Genomic DNA, 16,373 nt, shown 5'->3' with positions numbered 1-16,373 from the left:
TAACATTTTTAAGTTAGGTTTCCTTAAGGCTCTAAGATAAAGGTGATTTTTAACTATGAATTTCTATGAGGATGTTACATTTCAATGTGATAAAACTGATCCACAAAATATCTTGAACATTTAATTAATTTTTAAAATATAATTCTAATACATTTCATATAAGAGTTTAATTAAATTTAGAGACTACTAAGTTGTATTATTTCCATTTATTTTAAATGTTTACATAATTTGAAATTAAAATATAATTACATTATTTTCCCCTTTCCTCCTTTGAACCCTTTGCTCACTGTCTGGCTTGCATGTGCATGTATTTGTGGGGGGGTGTACATGTGAGTGCTGGTTCACGTGAGTGCTGGTGACCATGGAGGCTAGAGGCATTGGAGCTTCATGGAGCTGGAGTTACAGGCAGTTCTAAGCCATATGACGCCATTGCTGGGAAGCATACTTGGGTCCTCTGGAAGACAATTACTTGTAACCACTGAACCAACACTTCTTTTCATTTCTTAAAGAGGCAAACGCTAATATTAAAGGAATATATTCCAAATGAATCAAACATCTACTGGCCAGAACACCCTCAGTTCATTAATACATTCTTTATCAGGGTTCTCCAGAGAAGCAGTCCCATCAACGTGTTTCTAAAAAGACTGACACTGTCAGTCTACCACCCTACAGTCCAGACAGCTACAATCTCAATGTGAAATCATGAATTGTAGCTAGAAGATCAGAAGGGGGCCTCTCAAATGACCACTCGATCAGATAGAAAACCAAACATTTCTGAAAGTCAAGAATAATGCATCCTTCTCCTTGGCATGCAAGGCATTTACTTTTTGGTTGTGTTTTGCTTTAATTTATGAAAATGATTCCTTGCCTCATTATTGAGTTACTGAAGCATTCATAAATGCAAGTCAGAAACTGAGTAGATGATGGGCAAAATTAGGGAAAAAAATAAACCAAATGAAATTTAGCTTAATTATGCATTAAAATGTGCTTATGAATGCACAGTTTGAATACAAAATACATTATGTATGAGATTGAGTTACATTACTACTTTGATGTCAAAACCAAAATGTTCCAGAGTTCACTGGTGGGGTTGTTGTTAAACACAAAAACCTCCAAGACTAATTATTCTTGATAATAATTATATTTTAAATTTATTATAACTTTTTGGGGGGAAATCCTATTTTCCACCTAAATCTTTGACTACCTGAATCAGTAACTACATATATTTTATTGAAGTTACATGTCATGATTTTAAATCAATATCTCTAAATCTTAGGGGAACAGATATCTCTTGGTGATATCTAGAGATTTAGGTTGTCAAAATTAGTTAATTTTCATGTTGATGCAACAAAATACCTAACAAAGCAACTTAATGAAGGAAAAGTTTATTTAGGCACTCAGCTCAAGGATACAGACGATCATGGTGGGTGTTCTGGCTAGTTTGTCAGTTTGACACAAGCTAGAATCATTTGGGGAGAAGGAATCTTAACTGAGAAAATGTCCCCACCAGACTGGCCTGAGGGTAAGCCTGTGGAGGAATTTTCTTTAGTTATGATTGATATAGGAGGGTCCAGCTCACTGTGGGTAGTGCCACACCTAGGCAGGTGGTCCTGAGTGCTATGAGAAAGCAAGCTGAGCAAGCCATGAGAAGCAAACCAGTAAGCAGCACCCCTGCATGGCCTCTGCATCAGTTCCTGCCTCCAGGTTTCTCCCCTGATTTCCTTCAATGGTGAACTATAATTTAGAAGTATAAGTTGAAATAAACCTTTTTTTCTCCAAGTTTCTTATGGTCATGGTATTTTATCACACCAATAGAAAACCTAAGACAGAAATTAGTTCCAGACTCATGGGAGGCTATATGATACACTGGGAAGGTTTAGAAGGAGTTTAGAACTTTGAACTAGAAAAGTCATTAAGTGTTTAGAGCTTGACATGCTGTTGTGGGGACTTGGGAAATAACGCTAAGAGATGTGTAGATGATGGAGGTCCTGTTTGTGAATTTTCTGAGGGAAGCAAAGACTCTATTAGGGGCATTTATGTGATAATTTGAATTAAGAACTTGTGGTTCTGGTCCACTAAAGTGGAAACATTGGTTGTGACTATCAAATTAGAACCACTAAAGTGAAATCTTCACTTTGCAGAAGCAATCACTACTTTTCTTCCGTGGCTGATGAATAAACTGTGATTAAGAGGAGACCAGTATCACTGAGGTGAAATATTCGGGGATGTTTCCTCACGGTCAATATAAACAAGCTATGGTTCAGAAGAGACCAAGATTGTAACTTGTGCTGGCAGCCAAACTTGGAAGTGTATAAAAGTTTCACAGCTCATGCTGGTTTTGAAGGCATGAAGGAGTCATGGAGAGAAGCTGAAACTTGATACCCTGAGAGGCCATCATTGAAGGTGCAGCCTCAGTTGCAGTAGAAACCCCAGGAGTGAATGGGTCATGGAGAGAAGGTGAGAGTTGGTATCGTGTAGTAGAGTCAGAGCTCCTGACGATAGCCCAGGAGAAGCTATCAATGAAAGAACATCCCAGTTTCAGTCAAAGCTCCAATATTTTGAGGATACCAGTACCACTGACTACCAAAAACAACAGCCATTGTGAGTGCAGCCATCCTAAGTCTAGGAGACTTGACAGTCTGTTTCCAAGCTCACTTGGTGATCAGAAGAATTCAGTGGCTTTCTGATTCTCACACTGAGACCCTGGGTGTCTGACTGGCTGCCAGGCTGCAGTTGTCCTCTGATCCTTGTCATATGGGCCTTTGTACAGACCAATCACAGTATAGCAGCTCCCCTAAATAAAACCAGACTCTGGTGTCATCAATGAAGATAGCCTTACAAATGGGTAAGGATAAATAAACTTTGGGTAATTATTGACTGATTGGTTACATACCTTGTTTCTTCTTAAAAATTGCTGAATTATCTGATGTCTCCAAAATATACACAGCATGAGTTTTAACTGAAGACTTTTGGTGGAAGAATAGGAAAAAGAAGTCCATGGTGAGCAGTAAACTTTGTAATAGGGAATACTGTGGCTGCATCAAGGGAGACTTTTATTATTGGCTTCTCATCACTGTGACCAAATACTTGACAAGAAATGTCTTAAAGAGGAGGGATTCATCTTGGCTCACATTTGAAAGGGTTACAGTCCATCATGGTAGAAAGGCAGAAGCCTGCAGCTGAGACTCCTTAGTACCTGGTGCTGAAGGGGAAGTGGGAGGAAGGCCAAAAACTGTACATCTCAAGGCCCATCCCCAGTGACCTATGTCCTCCAAGTAGGTTCCACAGATCTGTCCAACCTGTGACTCATGCAGCAAGGAGCTCTATGAATATAGCCAAAGGCAAAATCATCAGCTTACTTAAGACATTGTAGCACTCTTTACATTTTTATTTTACATTTTCAATTTATCTCACTAGGGAAGGGGGCAGAGTTCATGTGTCACAGTGTGGATATGGATGTCAGAGAACACTTGCAGGACATTTCTGCCCTTCTATCCTGTGGGTTCCAGAGAGGAAACTCAGGTCACTAGGCTTGATAGCAAGCACTTTTACTTGCTGAGCTATCTTGTTGGCACTGTATTTTTTTTTTTTTGATATATCTATTGTGCAGTTCTCAGAGATCAAGTTTAAAGACAAAAGCATCGTGTCTCAGTATGAATGGAGACCCCTGTGAAGTTTTACAAACTTCCCAAAGCAGCAGCACCAGCCTGGGACCCAGCCCATGGGAAACAGTTCCTATTCAAACCACAGCAAGGATTAGGGGGTCTGGCATCAGACTTCTACATACCAGGTAACGTTCAAAAATTATTTTAGTAAATGGCAAACCTCATTTTGCAGATGAGGACCACAGCTTTCTTAGGGGTCCAGGTGGTTTGACCCTGTGAAAGCAGCTGGAGACTGAACTCCCAGGGAAGGAAAATGGGGTGTAGGGTAAGAGGGTTTTAAAGTGAAAGAAAGTCCGCAGCCATTTATAGTCCTTCATTTAAGGCAATAAATGAAAGAATATACTTATTCATTCATTAGCTATTCATTATCTAAAAATTACCACAAAATTTGCATCTTAACACACACTTATCTTAGAAAATGGATATGGGTCAGTAATCAGGGCACAAGCTATTTTGATTGTTTTAAAAAACATCTGGTGAATGGTCATTTATTTAAGAAAAAAATATCTAGTGAACATCAGAAGGAAAACTCAAAAGTCTGCACAGCTGAGTTATGGCTTACAAGCCCAGCTCTGCTCTTTAGATGTAGGCTTTTGAGGGATTTCCTCTTCCCCAACACCTAATCTGAGACCCAGGAAGTGTTTCATATCCTGGCCATACAGCCATGTGTTGCAAAGGCTTTGTTCAGGGTATCTGTAGCAAGAGCCAAGCTCTCTGTCTTGGGGATCCCACTCAGGATCAGAGAAGGCCACACATGAGTGACATGATGAGAAGGCCAAGGTTTCCTGCCTCTCCTTCCCTTATGCCCTTATGACCCAAGTCTGGTCAGTGGTTTTGAGGTCAGGACCAAGGGACTTCCTGAGAGAGTTGACTTGTTCTGTCAGAACACAGAAAGGTTCATATTTAAGAAGATTTCATGAGGAAGTGGCTTAAAAATCTGAAGGACTGACAACCATGTCTAAGGTGGTTCCAAATTCCTTGACACTTTCTTACTGTCACCCAGATCAGAAAGGAAAGGCTGAGAAAATGAATCTCAAGTGTAGTAGAGCTCTTACCAGAGAAAAATATTCAACTGGACATCATCAGGGTGGCCACACAGTCCAAAAGACACTCTATGCATAAATTCTATTCCTGAAAATTATAAAATGTGAGTAACTACACACATAAATACACACACACACACACACAGAGAGAGAGAGAGAGAGAGAGAGAGAGGGAGAGAGAGAGAGAGAGAGAGAGAGAGAGAGAGAGAGAGAGAGAGAGAGAGAGAGAAACCTCCTTGGGGCATTTACATGGAAATTTTTCCATTTAATTTTAAGTACTTCACCCTTAAAGGAAAAAAGAAACTTATATCTGGTATTTATACCTTATTAGTTTTCACTTAATTATGTATTGTGATTTATTAAGCCATAAGAGTTGCTCATTGCCTGTATTACATAGTCAAATCCGTATTTCAGGTTCTTATAACCAAGATACATGTTTTCATTTATTCTACATTTATAGAACTAAAACATAAGCATAGCTTTTATACTAACATGAACCTAAAACTGTACTCCATGAAACTTGTGGTCCTTAGTGAGAAAATCAGCAGCAATCCAGCAATTAAATTGTCACTGGTTAGGCAGGTACTTTAGAGAATACAGAATATGATGAAAAGGAAGGATAGGGGGTTGCTCAAAGGAGTCTCAAAGGGTCTTCAAAGTCCCAAAGTACCCACAGAGCTTTGTGGAAGCAGCCATGGCCCCAAAACCATTTCCCTGTATGGAAAGAGTAATTTATGTTGAGAGAGATGAACAGATTTTCATCACTCACATTTCTTTTGATTTTAAAGTAATCACATTGAGTTTCTCTCAATTTAGTTTCATGTTGGCAGTTGGTTCACAATATATTGTTTTTGTTATGTTTAGGTATGTTCCTGTTATCCCTGATCTCTCCAAGACCTTTATCATGAAGGGGTATTGGATTTTGTCAAAGGCTTTTTCAGCATCTAATGAAATTATTATGTGGTTTTTCTTCTTCAATTTATATATGTGGTGGTTTGTATTGATGGATTTTCGTGTGTTGAACCATCCCTGGGATGAAGCCTACTTGGTCATGGTAGATGATTTCTCTGATGTGTTCTTAGATTTGATTTGCCAGTATTTTATTGAGTATATTTGCATCAGTGTTCATGAGGAATATTGGTCTGTAGTTATCTTTCTTAGTTGTCTTTGTGTGGCTTGGGTACTAAGGTAATTGTAGCCTCAGAAAAAAGAGTTTAATAATGAACCTTCTGCTTCTATTGTGTGGAACAATTTGAAGAGTATTGGTATTAGCTCTTCTTTGAATTTCCAGTAGAATTCTGCACTTAAGCCATCTGGCCCTGAGCTTTTTTTGGGGAGACTTTGGGTGACTGCATCTGTTTCATTAGGGGTTATAGGTCTATTTAAATTGCATATCTGTTCTTGATTTAATTTTGGTAAGTGATATCTATCCAGAAAATTGTTCATTTCCATTGTATTTTCGATTTTTTTTTTTTTTTTTTTTTTGGAGTATAGGTTTTCAAAGTGTGACCTAATGATTCTCAGGATTTCCTCAGTGTCCATTGTTATGTCCCCCTTTTCATTTCTGATCTTGTTAATTTGCATGTTCTCTCTCTGACTCTTCGTCAGTTTGGATAAAGGTTTATCTATCTTGCTGATTTTCTCAGAGAACCAACTCTTTGTTATATCGATTCTTTGTATTGTTTTCTTAGTTTCTACTTCATTGATTTCAGCCCTCAATTTGATTATTTCCTGTTGTCTACTCCTCCAAGGTGAATTTGCTTCTTTTGGTTCTAGAGCTTTCAGTTGTGCTATTAATTCTCTAATTTGACTATCCTCTGTTTTCTTCATATGGGCACTTAGTGCAATGAACTTTCCTCTTAGTAGTGCTTTCAAAGTGTCCCCTAAGTTTGGGTATATTGTGTCTTCACTGTCATTGAATTCTAGGAAGTCTTTAATTAATTTATTTATTTCTTCTTTGATGCAGGAATGGTACAATTGTGCATTGTTCAACTTTCATAGGTTTGTAGGGTTTCTGCAGTTTTGTGTTGTGTTGAATTCTAACTCTCTAACTTTATAGCATGGTCATATAATAAGATACAGGTGATCATTCCAATTTTTTGTACCTATTGAGATTTGCTATATTGCTAAGTATGTGGTGTATTTTAGAGAATGTTCCGGGTAGTGCGAAGAAGATGAAGGAGGAGGAGGAGAAGAAGATATATTCTTTTGTGTTTGGGTGGAATGTTCTATAAAGGTCTGCTATACCCAATTGGGTCATAACTTCTGTCAGTTCCTTTGTTTCATTGTTAAATTTCTGTCTGGTGGTACTGTCTAGTGTTGAGAGTGAAGTGTTGAAATCTCCCACGATAAGTGTGTGAGGTTTTATGTGTGATTTCAGTTTTAGTAATGTTCCTTTTAAAATGTGGGTGCCTATCCACTCTCAATGTGCTCAAGAGATCTTGTTGCTTTCCCTTTCTGTGTTGGACCTTGTATAAATCTCTTAGGGTCCTCCTTGTATCCTACTTTCTCTGACAGTGTGAATTATAGGCTGATGATCCTTTGCTCTATGTCTAAAATCCATATATGAGAGAATACATACCATGTTCCTCTTTTTGTGACTGGTTTACCTCACTAAGGATGGTTTCTTCAAGTTCTATCCATTTGCCTGCAAATTTCAAGATTCCATTTTCCCCCCCACTGAGTAGTATTCCAGTATGTAAATGTGCCACATATTCTTTATCCATTCTTCAGTTGAGGGGCATCTAGATTGCTTCCAGGTTCTTGCTGCTATGAACATAGATGAACAGATATCTTTATTGCATGAATATGAATCATTTGGGTATATGCCTAAGAGTGGAATTGCTAGGTCCTGTGGTAGACTGATTCCCATTTTCCTGAGGAACTGCCATACTGATCTCCAAAATGGTTGTACAAGTTTGCACTCTTACCAGCAGTGGTGGAGTGTTCCCCTTTCTCCACATCCTCTGTCATTGGTGTTTCTAATTTTAGCCATTATGACAGGAGGTAAGATGGTATCTCAGAGTTGTTGTTTTATATATATATATATATATATATATATATATATATATATATATATAAAACCAAGTCCATTTAAATGAAAACAAACATTTATAGACAATATTTGGGAATTTGGGCGTCGTTCTTTCCAAACTACTTCCTGCTGGTAAGGGGCGCTGTCATGGGGGATTCGAAGAAGATTCAGAAATCCTGGCTGTAGTCTGTAAGGCTGCTTTGTCCAGCTGTTTTGAATGTAGGATCACCTGGTACTCTGTTTCAGGTGGTCTGGCTTGATCAAACCACATTAGTCTGGAAGGGATCCACATCTTTTCATTTTCTGTGGAAACAAAAGTAGAAATCCTTTTCCCCAGTAACTTGTCCTTGAACTTAAATTTTGGAGTCAAAGCAATTTTTTTAAATTTTATTTATTATTTTACATGTCGGTCCTAGTTCCCTCTACCTCCCTCTCTCCCTCCCTCCCTCCCTTCTTCCCTCCCTCCTTCCCTCCCTTTTACCCTCTCTGCCCTCTCACATGCACTCTAACCACCCTCCCCTCCCATCCCCCCCACCCCAATTCCATATGTAGGGCAATGCCATCCAGTAGATCTCACAGGTCATGTGAAGTAGGGACTAGGGATTCTCTCCTGTCTCTGATTATGGCAGTTATCCATCCATGGGGGATGTGTTCACAAAGTCCATTTGTGCAGCAGGGATATATCCTGGATCCACTGTCTGAGGTCCCTTAGACTGCTCAGTCCTTCTGGCTGAGACCCATATTCAGGGGGGCCTGAGTAGGTCCCATGCTGGCTTCCCAGCTATCAGTCTGGTGGCCCGTTAGCTCCTCCTTGTTCAGGTAAGCTGTCCCTATGTGTTTCTGCTGCCTGGTCTTGTCCTCTCCATCTGCATCTGGGTTCTACTTCGACTCAGTGTTTATGTATGGGTGTTTGCTCCTGTTTCCAACAGGCATTAGTTGAGGGCTCCATGGATAAGTTAGTTGTTGATCTCACTCTCCGGGAAGGGCATTTATGGTAGCCTATTCACGGAAGCTCAAATTGTTAGTTGGCAGCAGTTGTTTTGATTTGCTTTCTCTGATGGTTAAGGATGGTGAGCAGTTTCTTAAGTGTCTTTCAGCCTTTTTGATTTCCTCTATTGAGAATTCTTTCTTCAGTTCTGTACCCCATTTTTAATAGGATTATTTGGTGTTTTGTTGACTAGTTTCTTGAGTTCTTTGTATATTTTGGAGATCAGCTGTTTGTCACATGTAGTATTGGTGAAAATCTTTTCCCAGCCTGTGGGCTGCCGTTTGGTCTTGTCAACTGTGTACTTCATCTTACAGAAGCTTCTCAGTTTGAGGAGGTCCCATTTATTAATTGTCAATCTTAGTGTCTGTGCTACTGGTGTTATGTTCAGGAAGCGGTCTCCTATACCAATTTGTTCAAGGGTACCTCGTACTTTCTCTCCTAGGACGTTCAGTGTGGCTGGATTTATGTTGAGGTCTTTGATCCATCTGGACTTAAGTTTTGTGCACGGTGATAGACATGGATCTTAACTGCAGTCTTCTACACATCATCATCAGGTTGTGCCAGCACCATTTGTTGAAGATGCATTCCTCCTTCCATTGTATCATTTTACATGTTCTGTCAAAAATCAGGTGTTCGTAGGTGTGTGAATTAATATCAGGATTTTCAATTCCATTCCATTGGTCTACTTGTCTATTTTTGTGCCAATACTTTCAGGACTATAGCTCTATAGTAGAGCTTGAAGTTAGGGATTGGGGTACCTCCTTAAGTTTCTTTATTGTACAGGGTTGTTTTGGCTATCCTGGGTCTTTTCTTTTTCCATATAAAGTTGATTATTATCCTTTCAAGGTCAGTGAAGAATTGTGCTGGGATTTTGGTGAGGATTGCATTGAATCTGTAGATTGCTTTTGGAAAGATTGACATTTTTATTATGTATAGCCTACCTATCCAAGAGCATGGGAGATCTTTCCATTTTCTGGAATCTTCTTTAATTTCTTTCTTTAAAGCCACAAAGTTCTTACTATACAGGTCTTTCACTTGTTTGGTAAACTTTACCCCCAAGATACTTTATGTTGTTTGTGGCTATTGTAAAGGGTGACGTTTCTCTGATTTCTTTCTCAGTCCCTTTTTCATCTGTATATAGCAGGGCTACTAATTTTGTTGTTGTTGTTGCTGTTGTTGTTGTTAATCTTGTATCCTGTTGATTTACTGAAGGTGTTTATCAGCTGTAGGAGTTCCCTGGTAGAGTTTTTCAAGTCACTTATATAAACTCTCATATCATCTGCAAATAGTGACAGTTTGACTTCTTCCTTTCCGATTTGTATCCCCTTAATCTCCTTTTGTTGTCTTATTGCTTTAGCTAGAACTTCAAGTACAATACTGAAAAGATATGGAGAGAGTGGGCAGCCTTTGTCTTGTTCCTGATCTTAGAAAAATTGCCTTAAGCTTCTCTCCATTCAGTTTTATGTTGTATTGGCCTGTTTTTAAAGAGAAAAAAAAGGCATGGTGTTAGGTTGGTAGGGAGGCAGGGAGGATCTAGGAGGAGATGAGGAAGATGAAACTGTGATCAGAATACATTATTTGAAAATTCTGTATTCTATAATAAAAACAAGAAGACATTAGGAACTGAGTCTCTCTTTGCAGAAACTTCTCTGATGAGGGCCTAGTGATACTCTCTTCTGAGTACTAGCCTAGTGTGATAGCTGTGGGTCCTAGTAGAGAGAGGCTCTACGAGTTGGCTGAGTCACAAGGGACTGGCTTAGAAGGGCAGGGTAAAAAGGATCACCAGGAAGAACTAGGGGGATCCTGCATCTTCATCAAGAGGCTCGGTCCCTAATAGTTGAAAGGAGCTTTGGGTCTCACTTTTTGAACCTATCATAATGGATGCTAGGCATCACCATTTGAATACGGGGGACCCCAGAATTTAAGGTGCAACAGTTAACAATTTCAAATTTACTAATTTACTGCCAGTTATATTTTAAGATTTTGCTTCCTCTGATCATCATTGAAATTCCTTAGTCTCAATAGTTACTGGTTTTCAAATGATTAGCATGGGAGGAGTTAATTCTGTAAGATGCCAGTGGCTATCCTTTAAGATTATAACTTGCACTTCTTCTCTTATATTTTCGGAAAGAAGGGACATTCAAACCAAGGATACTTTGGCTATCCCGAGTGTTCATCAAAACAATAACTAATTATTTGAGACACATTTTTGAGAAAGAGAGTGAGAGTGCAAAGGAAGAGTAAAGGGGAGGACAGAGATGCCAAGGGAGGCCTTTAATCCAATTTAGGCTTCTTTAAAAGTATTTGTCTGCTGATGCTTCTTCAAATAATAATTGATGTGTTGGCAATGTCAACGCCAAAATTGATATTAAAAAGCTGTACAGTTACTTAATTTCTGAGTCATTACTTAATTTTTTAAATATCCATAAAGATACAAGACCAACACCCTTTTTTAGCAATTATGAGATGGGAGGTTTGGATGAGAGTTTGACAATGTTCTAATCTAATGAAATTTAACAAGAGAAGTGTCTAGTAAAAGGAAAAGTACAATGATGCAACATCAAACAAGGCAAAATTTGAACCATAGAATTGAACTTAATTTCAAAGATTTATGAATAAATTGGTGGCACTGGTAAACATCCTTATCCTATTTTACTTACTAGCTACTCCAACCCATCCTTCTATACAGAAATTAGAATCATATGTTAGATAAGATGTAGGGCTCCCATTGGTGGGGAAACTGCCAGAAGAGCCTCACATACACAAATATTCCAAATCCATGTAAGGATGTGTTAAGAGTTTGGGACCATTCTGCCTCTAGAAAATAACCTGAACTCTAACCTCCTGATGCTTCAGTGTCACACCCATGCTTAGCAAAAACCTCATGGTTTCTACTCTATGCTTAGAAACAAAGCTTTCACTCTAGAAAGAATACAGAGACCCAGGAGAATCACATGCATATATCACACTCACATACACCTTGAACATTCTTACTACTGAAATTAGCATGAATAATCAACATACAAGTTTGTGGTACCCAAGTCAAACAAGGCCCCTAAATAGCCATATTGCATCAGTGCTGTTCATTTACATTTACAGATTTCATACTTTGGTCAGATTTGATTTACAACTGTGTTATTATTTTGTTGTTAGATAGTAAGGGTGTATGCCTACTTTTGTGAAAGTTGTCAAAATCAAAATGGAGTTGCTCTAGTTAAATCTGGCTAAACAGATGCAGGCCATGAAGGGAGGGTCCTCGCTCATAGTTGCCTGTACCAAACTCTCCCAAAAGATTCCAGCAATCCTCAGCTTGCTCAGGGTCACATGGGCAACCAACTGGATAGATTTTACAGGCACTTATATCATACTCTCCACTAATGAACTGGAATTGCCTCCCAAAACAGACTATGTAACCAAGGCTTTTTCTTTGCCTCACAGCCTTACATAACCCTGCTAATTTTGCCTCTCAAAGCCCAACTTCCTTCTGTAAGCCTGTAGGCTTGCCATGGCACAGATTCCCTTGTTCTGCCTCTGTTGAATCAAATCTTGCCTTTGCAAAGCCTGTTTCTCTCAGTTTCTTTTTAGTCTGACTCACACATATCTTAATGGTGTTTTAAACTAAAAAAACAGGAAAAAATATATCTATGTTCCTAAAGAAATATACAGAAGAAGGAAGGCCAAATAACACTAAAGTTGTTTCATAAAGTTTCAAAGTATCATATTATTTTATATTTACCTAAATGTATTCACAATATACATTGGTGTATATGTATACATACACACATATGTGTGTACACACATGCGTACACATACTTATATGTATATATACATATATGTCTTAAAGGTAGTTAAGCCACTTAGGCTGACATGCTCCCCACAAAAGAATAAAGATTAACAAAATCCCTAGTACCAAACACAAAAAACTCCTTTTAAAGGATTGGACAAGGTAGTTCAAGTAACTCCTAAAGCAATATTGATTAATCATGTGCCCCTTGTTTGCTGCTCAGAGGTTGAAGGTGTGTGCCTATTGCTAAAGAAACTACACACACTCAGGACACATAACTTGGATGAGTCAAGCTGGATCTTTACTTAAAACCTCTTTCCTGTTGTCTAGCTTCCATAGTGCCAGAAAATATTATGCATGCTGCTAAGGGAGGGAACAATTAGGCAGTCCTACACAGCTACAGAACCTGTATGCCATGGCCACCGCCACCATGACAAGGCATTTGCGAAGGTACAAGAAGTGGCATTCACATGATAGTGACACCTGACAACCATCTAAACTGGATTTAAGACCCACTCAACAGGAGGGAAAGCATGCCTGGTACTGAAAACCTAACTGACTTCCCAGGACTAGTGAGGTCATAGACCTTAAAAAAGAATCTACTACTGTCAATTTGCTAGACCAGCATAATTCCTTACTACTTTCTAAATCTTATCCTTAGACCCACAGATAAGTTTAGCTACCACCCCTCATTCAAGAAGTCTCTCTTTACAGCAAATGGAGACCATCATAAAAACGACAGTTGGACATTATCAAACAGAGATCAACAGTTAGGTGGAGCCCAGCCCCAACAGATGCATTTACATTACAGCTTCTACATCTATATCTTAGGGAATATCTTGAAAGGAAAGAGATTTCCAGCACCAGAATACCAGGAAGCCTGCTGGGAAACAGTCTCTGCTAGAAATGGCTGCATAAACAAGACCAGAACAATAGTAATATCAATAGATATGTCAATGTGTATGGAGAAATTTTCCCAGGGTACCACTTCTAAACAAAGAACTACAGGCATCTATTAACTGATAAGAGAAGGAAAATTAGCCTCTCCTATGGATGAACCCTCTTATTGGTTGTTCAATGTGAATTTATCAATCTTGAAACTATATACACACAAATAGCAAAAATTAAATAGGCTTTATTTGTATATGCGTGTATATAAATATACACACATATGTATGTATATAACAAATATATAAGAATAAGTGACTATTAACTGCAGAGTGGAGGCGATGAGAGGGGTTTGAGGGAGGGTAGCGGGGAGTGGCTGGAGAAACTGATGTAATTCTATTTCAATTAAAAACAGTTTTTGTTAGAAAGAAAACATGTATCCTTAATGGGTTTGGCTTTTCATTTGGTGTATCAAACAGATCTATCTACAGGAAAGATATGCTACCACCAGAAGCTATTTACCAGAGCAACTTCTTCAGCCTTACTAGTTGTAAGAATAGGCTCGAGGTTACGCACCAATCTCTATAAGCCTGGTTAAAACGCTTCTTTCTTGAGACAGGGATCAATTCTCAATTGATGTGGGATTGTGAGCCTCGTGCATCTAAACAGAGAGCTACCTCAAGTAGCCAAGATCATGCAATCAAGTTAGAATTAAAAATAAAGACTTCTCCTCTCACTGACTGTGATAGTCTAACTGGATTCAGGTCAGGATCCAGGTCCCTGCAGAAATGCTTCATCTAGTTGTAGTCCTTTTACAGATGATACCAGTGTTCTGGGCCTATCCCAAGATAGAAATTTTGGTGTGGATACCTGAGCCTTATTGCTCAAGAGCTGGACCTTTGAGCCAATACTGCATTAGTTACAGTGGGGCCAAAGGAAGAATGGTGATTATAAACAGAGCCAAACAAATCCCCAAGAAAAAAAATGTGGTGTGACCTTTGCAAAGTCAATTGACTTAAAGGATGAATATAAAGGTATTAGAGCTAACTTGTTCAAAGTGTAACCAATAACACAAATGAAGAAGCTGGCGATGGCACCGCCAAGGCTACTTACTGTTCTGGCATGCTCTGTGGCCAAGGAAGGCATTGAGAGGGTCAGCAAAGATGTCAACACGCTGGAAATCAGGTGAGGCATAATGTTGCTGTTGGTGCTGCAATTGCTGAACTGAAAAAGCAGTCTAAACCTGTGACAAACCTTGAAGTAATTGCTCAAGTTGCTACGATTTCTGCACGTGAAGATGCCAAAATGGAAACATCATTTCTGATGTAATTAAAAATGGGAAGAAATGGTGTCACAATGAGAGGTGGGGAAAACATTAAATGAAGAATTCGAAATTATTAAAGACATGAAGTGTGATCAAGGATCAACACACCAAAAGGTCAAAATATGAATTGCAAGATCTTAAATTACATGAAAAGAAATTGTATAGTATCTGGTTCATTGTACCTCCTCTAGAAATTGCCAGTGATAATCAGAAGCCTTTACTCATAATCACTAAAGATGTTGATGGAGAAGCTCTAAGTACACTGCTTTTGAATAGGCTAAAAGCTGGTCTCATCAGCTTTTGCTCAGTCTTGGATTCACTAAAGCCTGTTAATGTAGATCAGAAAAATTAGAATAAAAGTATTAAAGGAACACTCAAAATCCCTGCAATGACTAAGAATATAGGTGTTGAAACATCTTTGACAGCTGAGAAAATTCTACAAAGTTCCTCTGAAGTTAGTTATGATGTTATGTTTGGTGATTTTTTTTTTTGAACATGGTGGGAAAGGAAATCATTGAACTAACAAAGGTTGTGAGAATTGGTTTACTGGATGCTACTCTGTTCACTATCATAGAAACTATAATCACAGGTGTTCCCTAGGAAGAGAAGAACCCTATAATGAGCTCAGTGGGTAGAATGGGAGGGGTGTCAGAGGTGGCTCATCCTAATTCCTAGAACATTACTTTGGTATTATCAGTAACTATGACAAGATGCTCAAGGCTGGTTCTTTACCAATAACTTCAGAGAAGTCACTTGAAGAAAATGGCTGAAGAAAAGCCTGGCAGACCACTATAACAATCAGTTACCAGTTTCAGTTGACAATGTATAACTACTGGCATCGTCATACCTACTTTGTATTTTTTGAATAAAGACATTTGTATATTCCTGATGCTGGGTGCCAGAGGTATGTACCAGTGTCCTACATTCAACTTACATCACTGAGGCATCTCTACCATCATTTATTCTGTTTAGTCAGGATTTTAGTGTCAGTGATCCCCAGGTGAGCAGTTCAGAAGTAGTCTTCCAGTGGGAAATAAGAATAGCTGTGCACAAAGTAGAATCCAATTATGTGATGAGCAAGGAAATTTTGTTTAAAGTTACAACCATAAAGACTTCTAAGAAACTTTTTAATGATGATAAAAGCAACTTGCTGAACATGTTAGTCCCACGTAAATAAATAAACAATATTTTAGGAAACTAGTGAGCCATTGTTCAGGGTAGGTTAGAAGTTAATTAATTCATTTTTATAAGTCTATACAAGAAATACTCAAATCTCTCCAGAAGATATTTCCAGGGCTGAAGAGATGGTTCAGAGGTTAGGAGCACTGGCTATTCTTCCAGAGGCCCTCATTTCAATTCCCAACAACCACATGGTAGCTTACACCCATCTACAATGAGATATAATGTGTTCTTCTGGCGTGCATGTATACATCCAAGCAGAACACTGTATAGATATTAAATAAATCTTTAAAAAAACATATTTCCAATAAAGTCTTATTTCCTGTTTATTTTTAATTAAGGCCATATTACAAAGTAATCATGTATTGCCCAAATTATATGAACAGTCCTTTCTAGTGACAGTCTTGATTTTGCTTTAAAAAGGACTTTTTGAATGGCTCAGAGGGTTTCTATTGCTATAATCAAGCA

At 38.5% G+C, this 16,373-nt stretch overlaps 1 pseudogene; it reads left to right on the top strand.

The window, feature by feature from the left end:
- The first annotated feature begins 5,200 nt into the window (after nucleotides 1-5,200).
- LOC127223189 (60 kDa heat shock protein, mitochondrial-like) lies at nucleotides 5,201-15,078 on the top strand (annotated as a pseudogene).
- The last annotated feature ends 1,295 nt before the right edge of the window (nucleotides 15,079-16,373 follow it).

This window comes from Phodopus roborovskii, unplaced genomic scaffold (genome assembly GCF_943737965.1).
Source record: "Phodopus roborovskii unplaced genomic scaffold, PHOROB, whole genome shotgun sequence".
Taxonomy (NCBI): Eukaryota; Metazoa; Chordata; class Mammalia; order Rodentia; family Cricetidae; genus Phodopus; species Phodopus roborovskii.
Note: the sequence above shows the minus strand (reverse complement) of the source record. Positions and strands in the feature narration are given on the sequence as shown.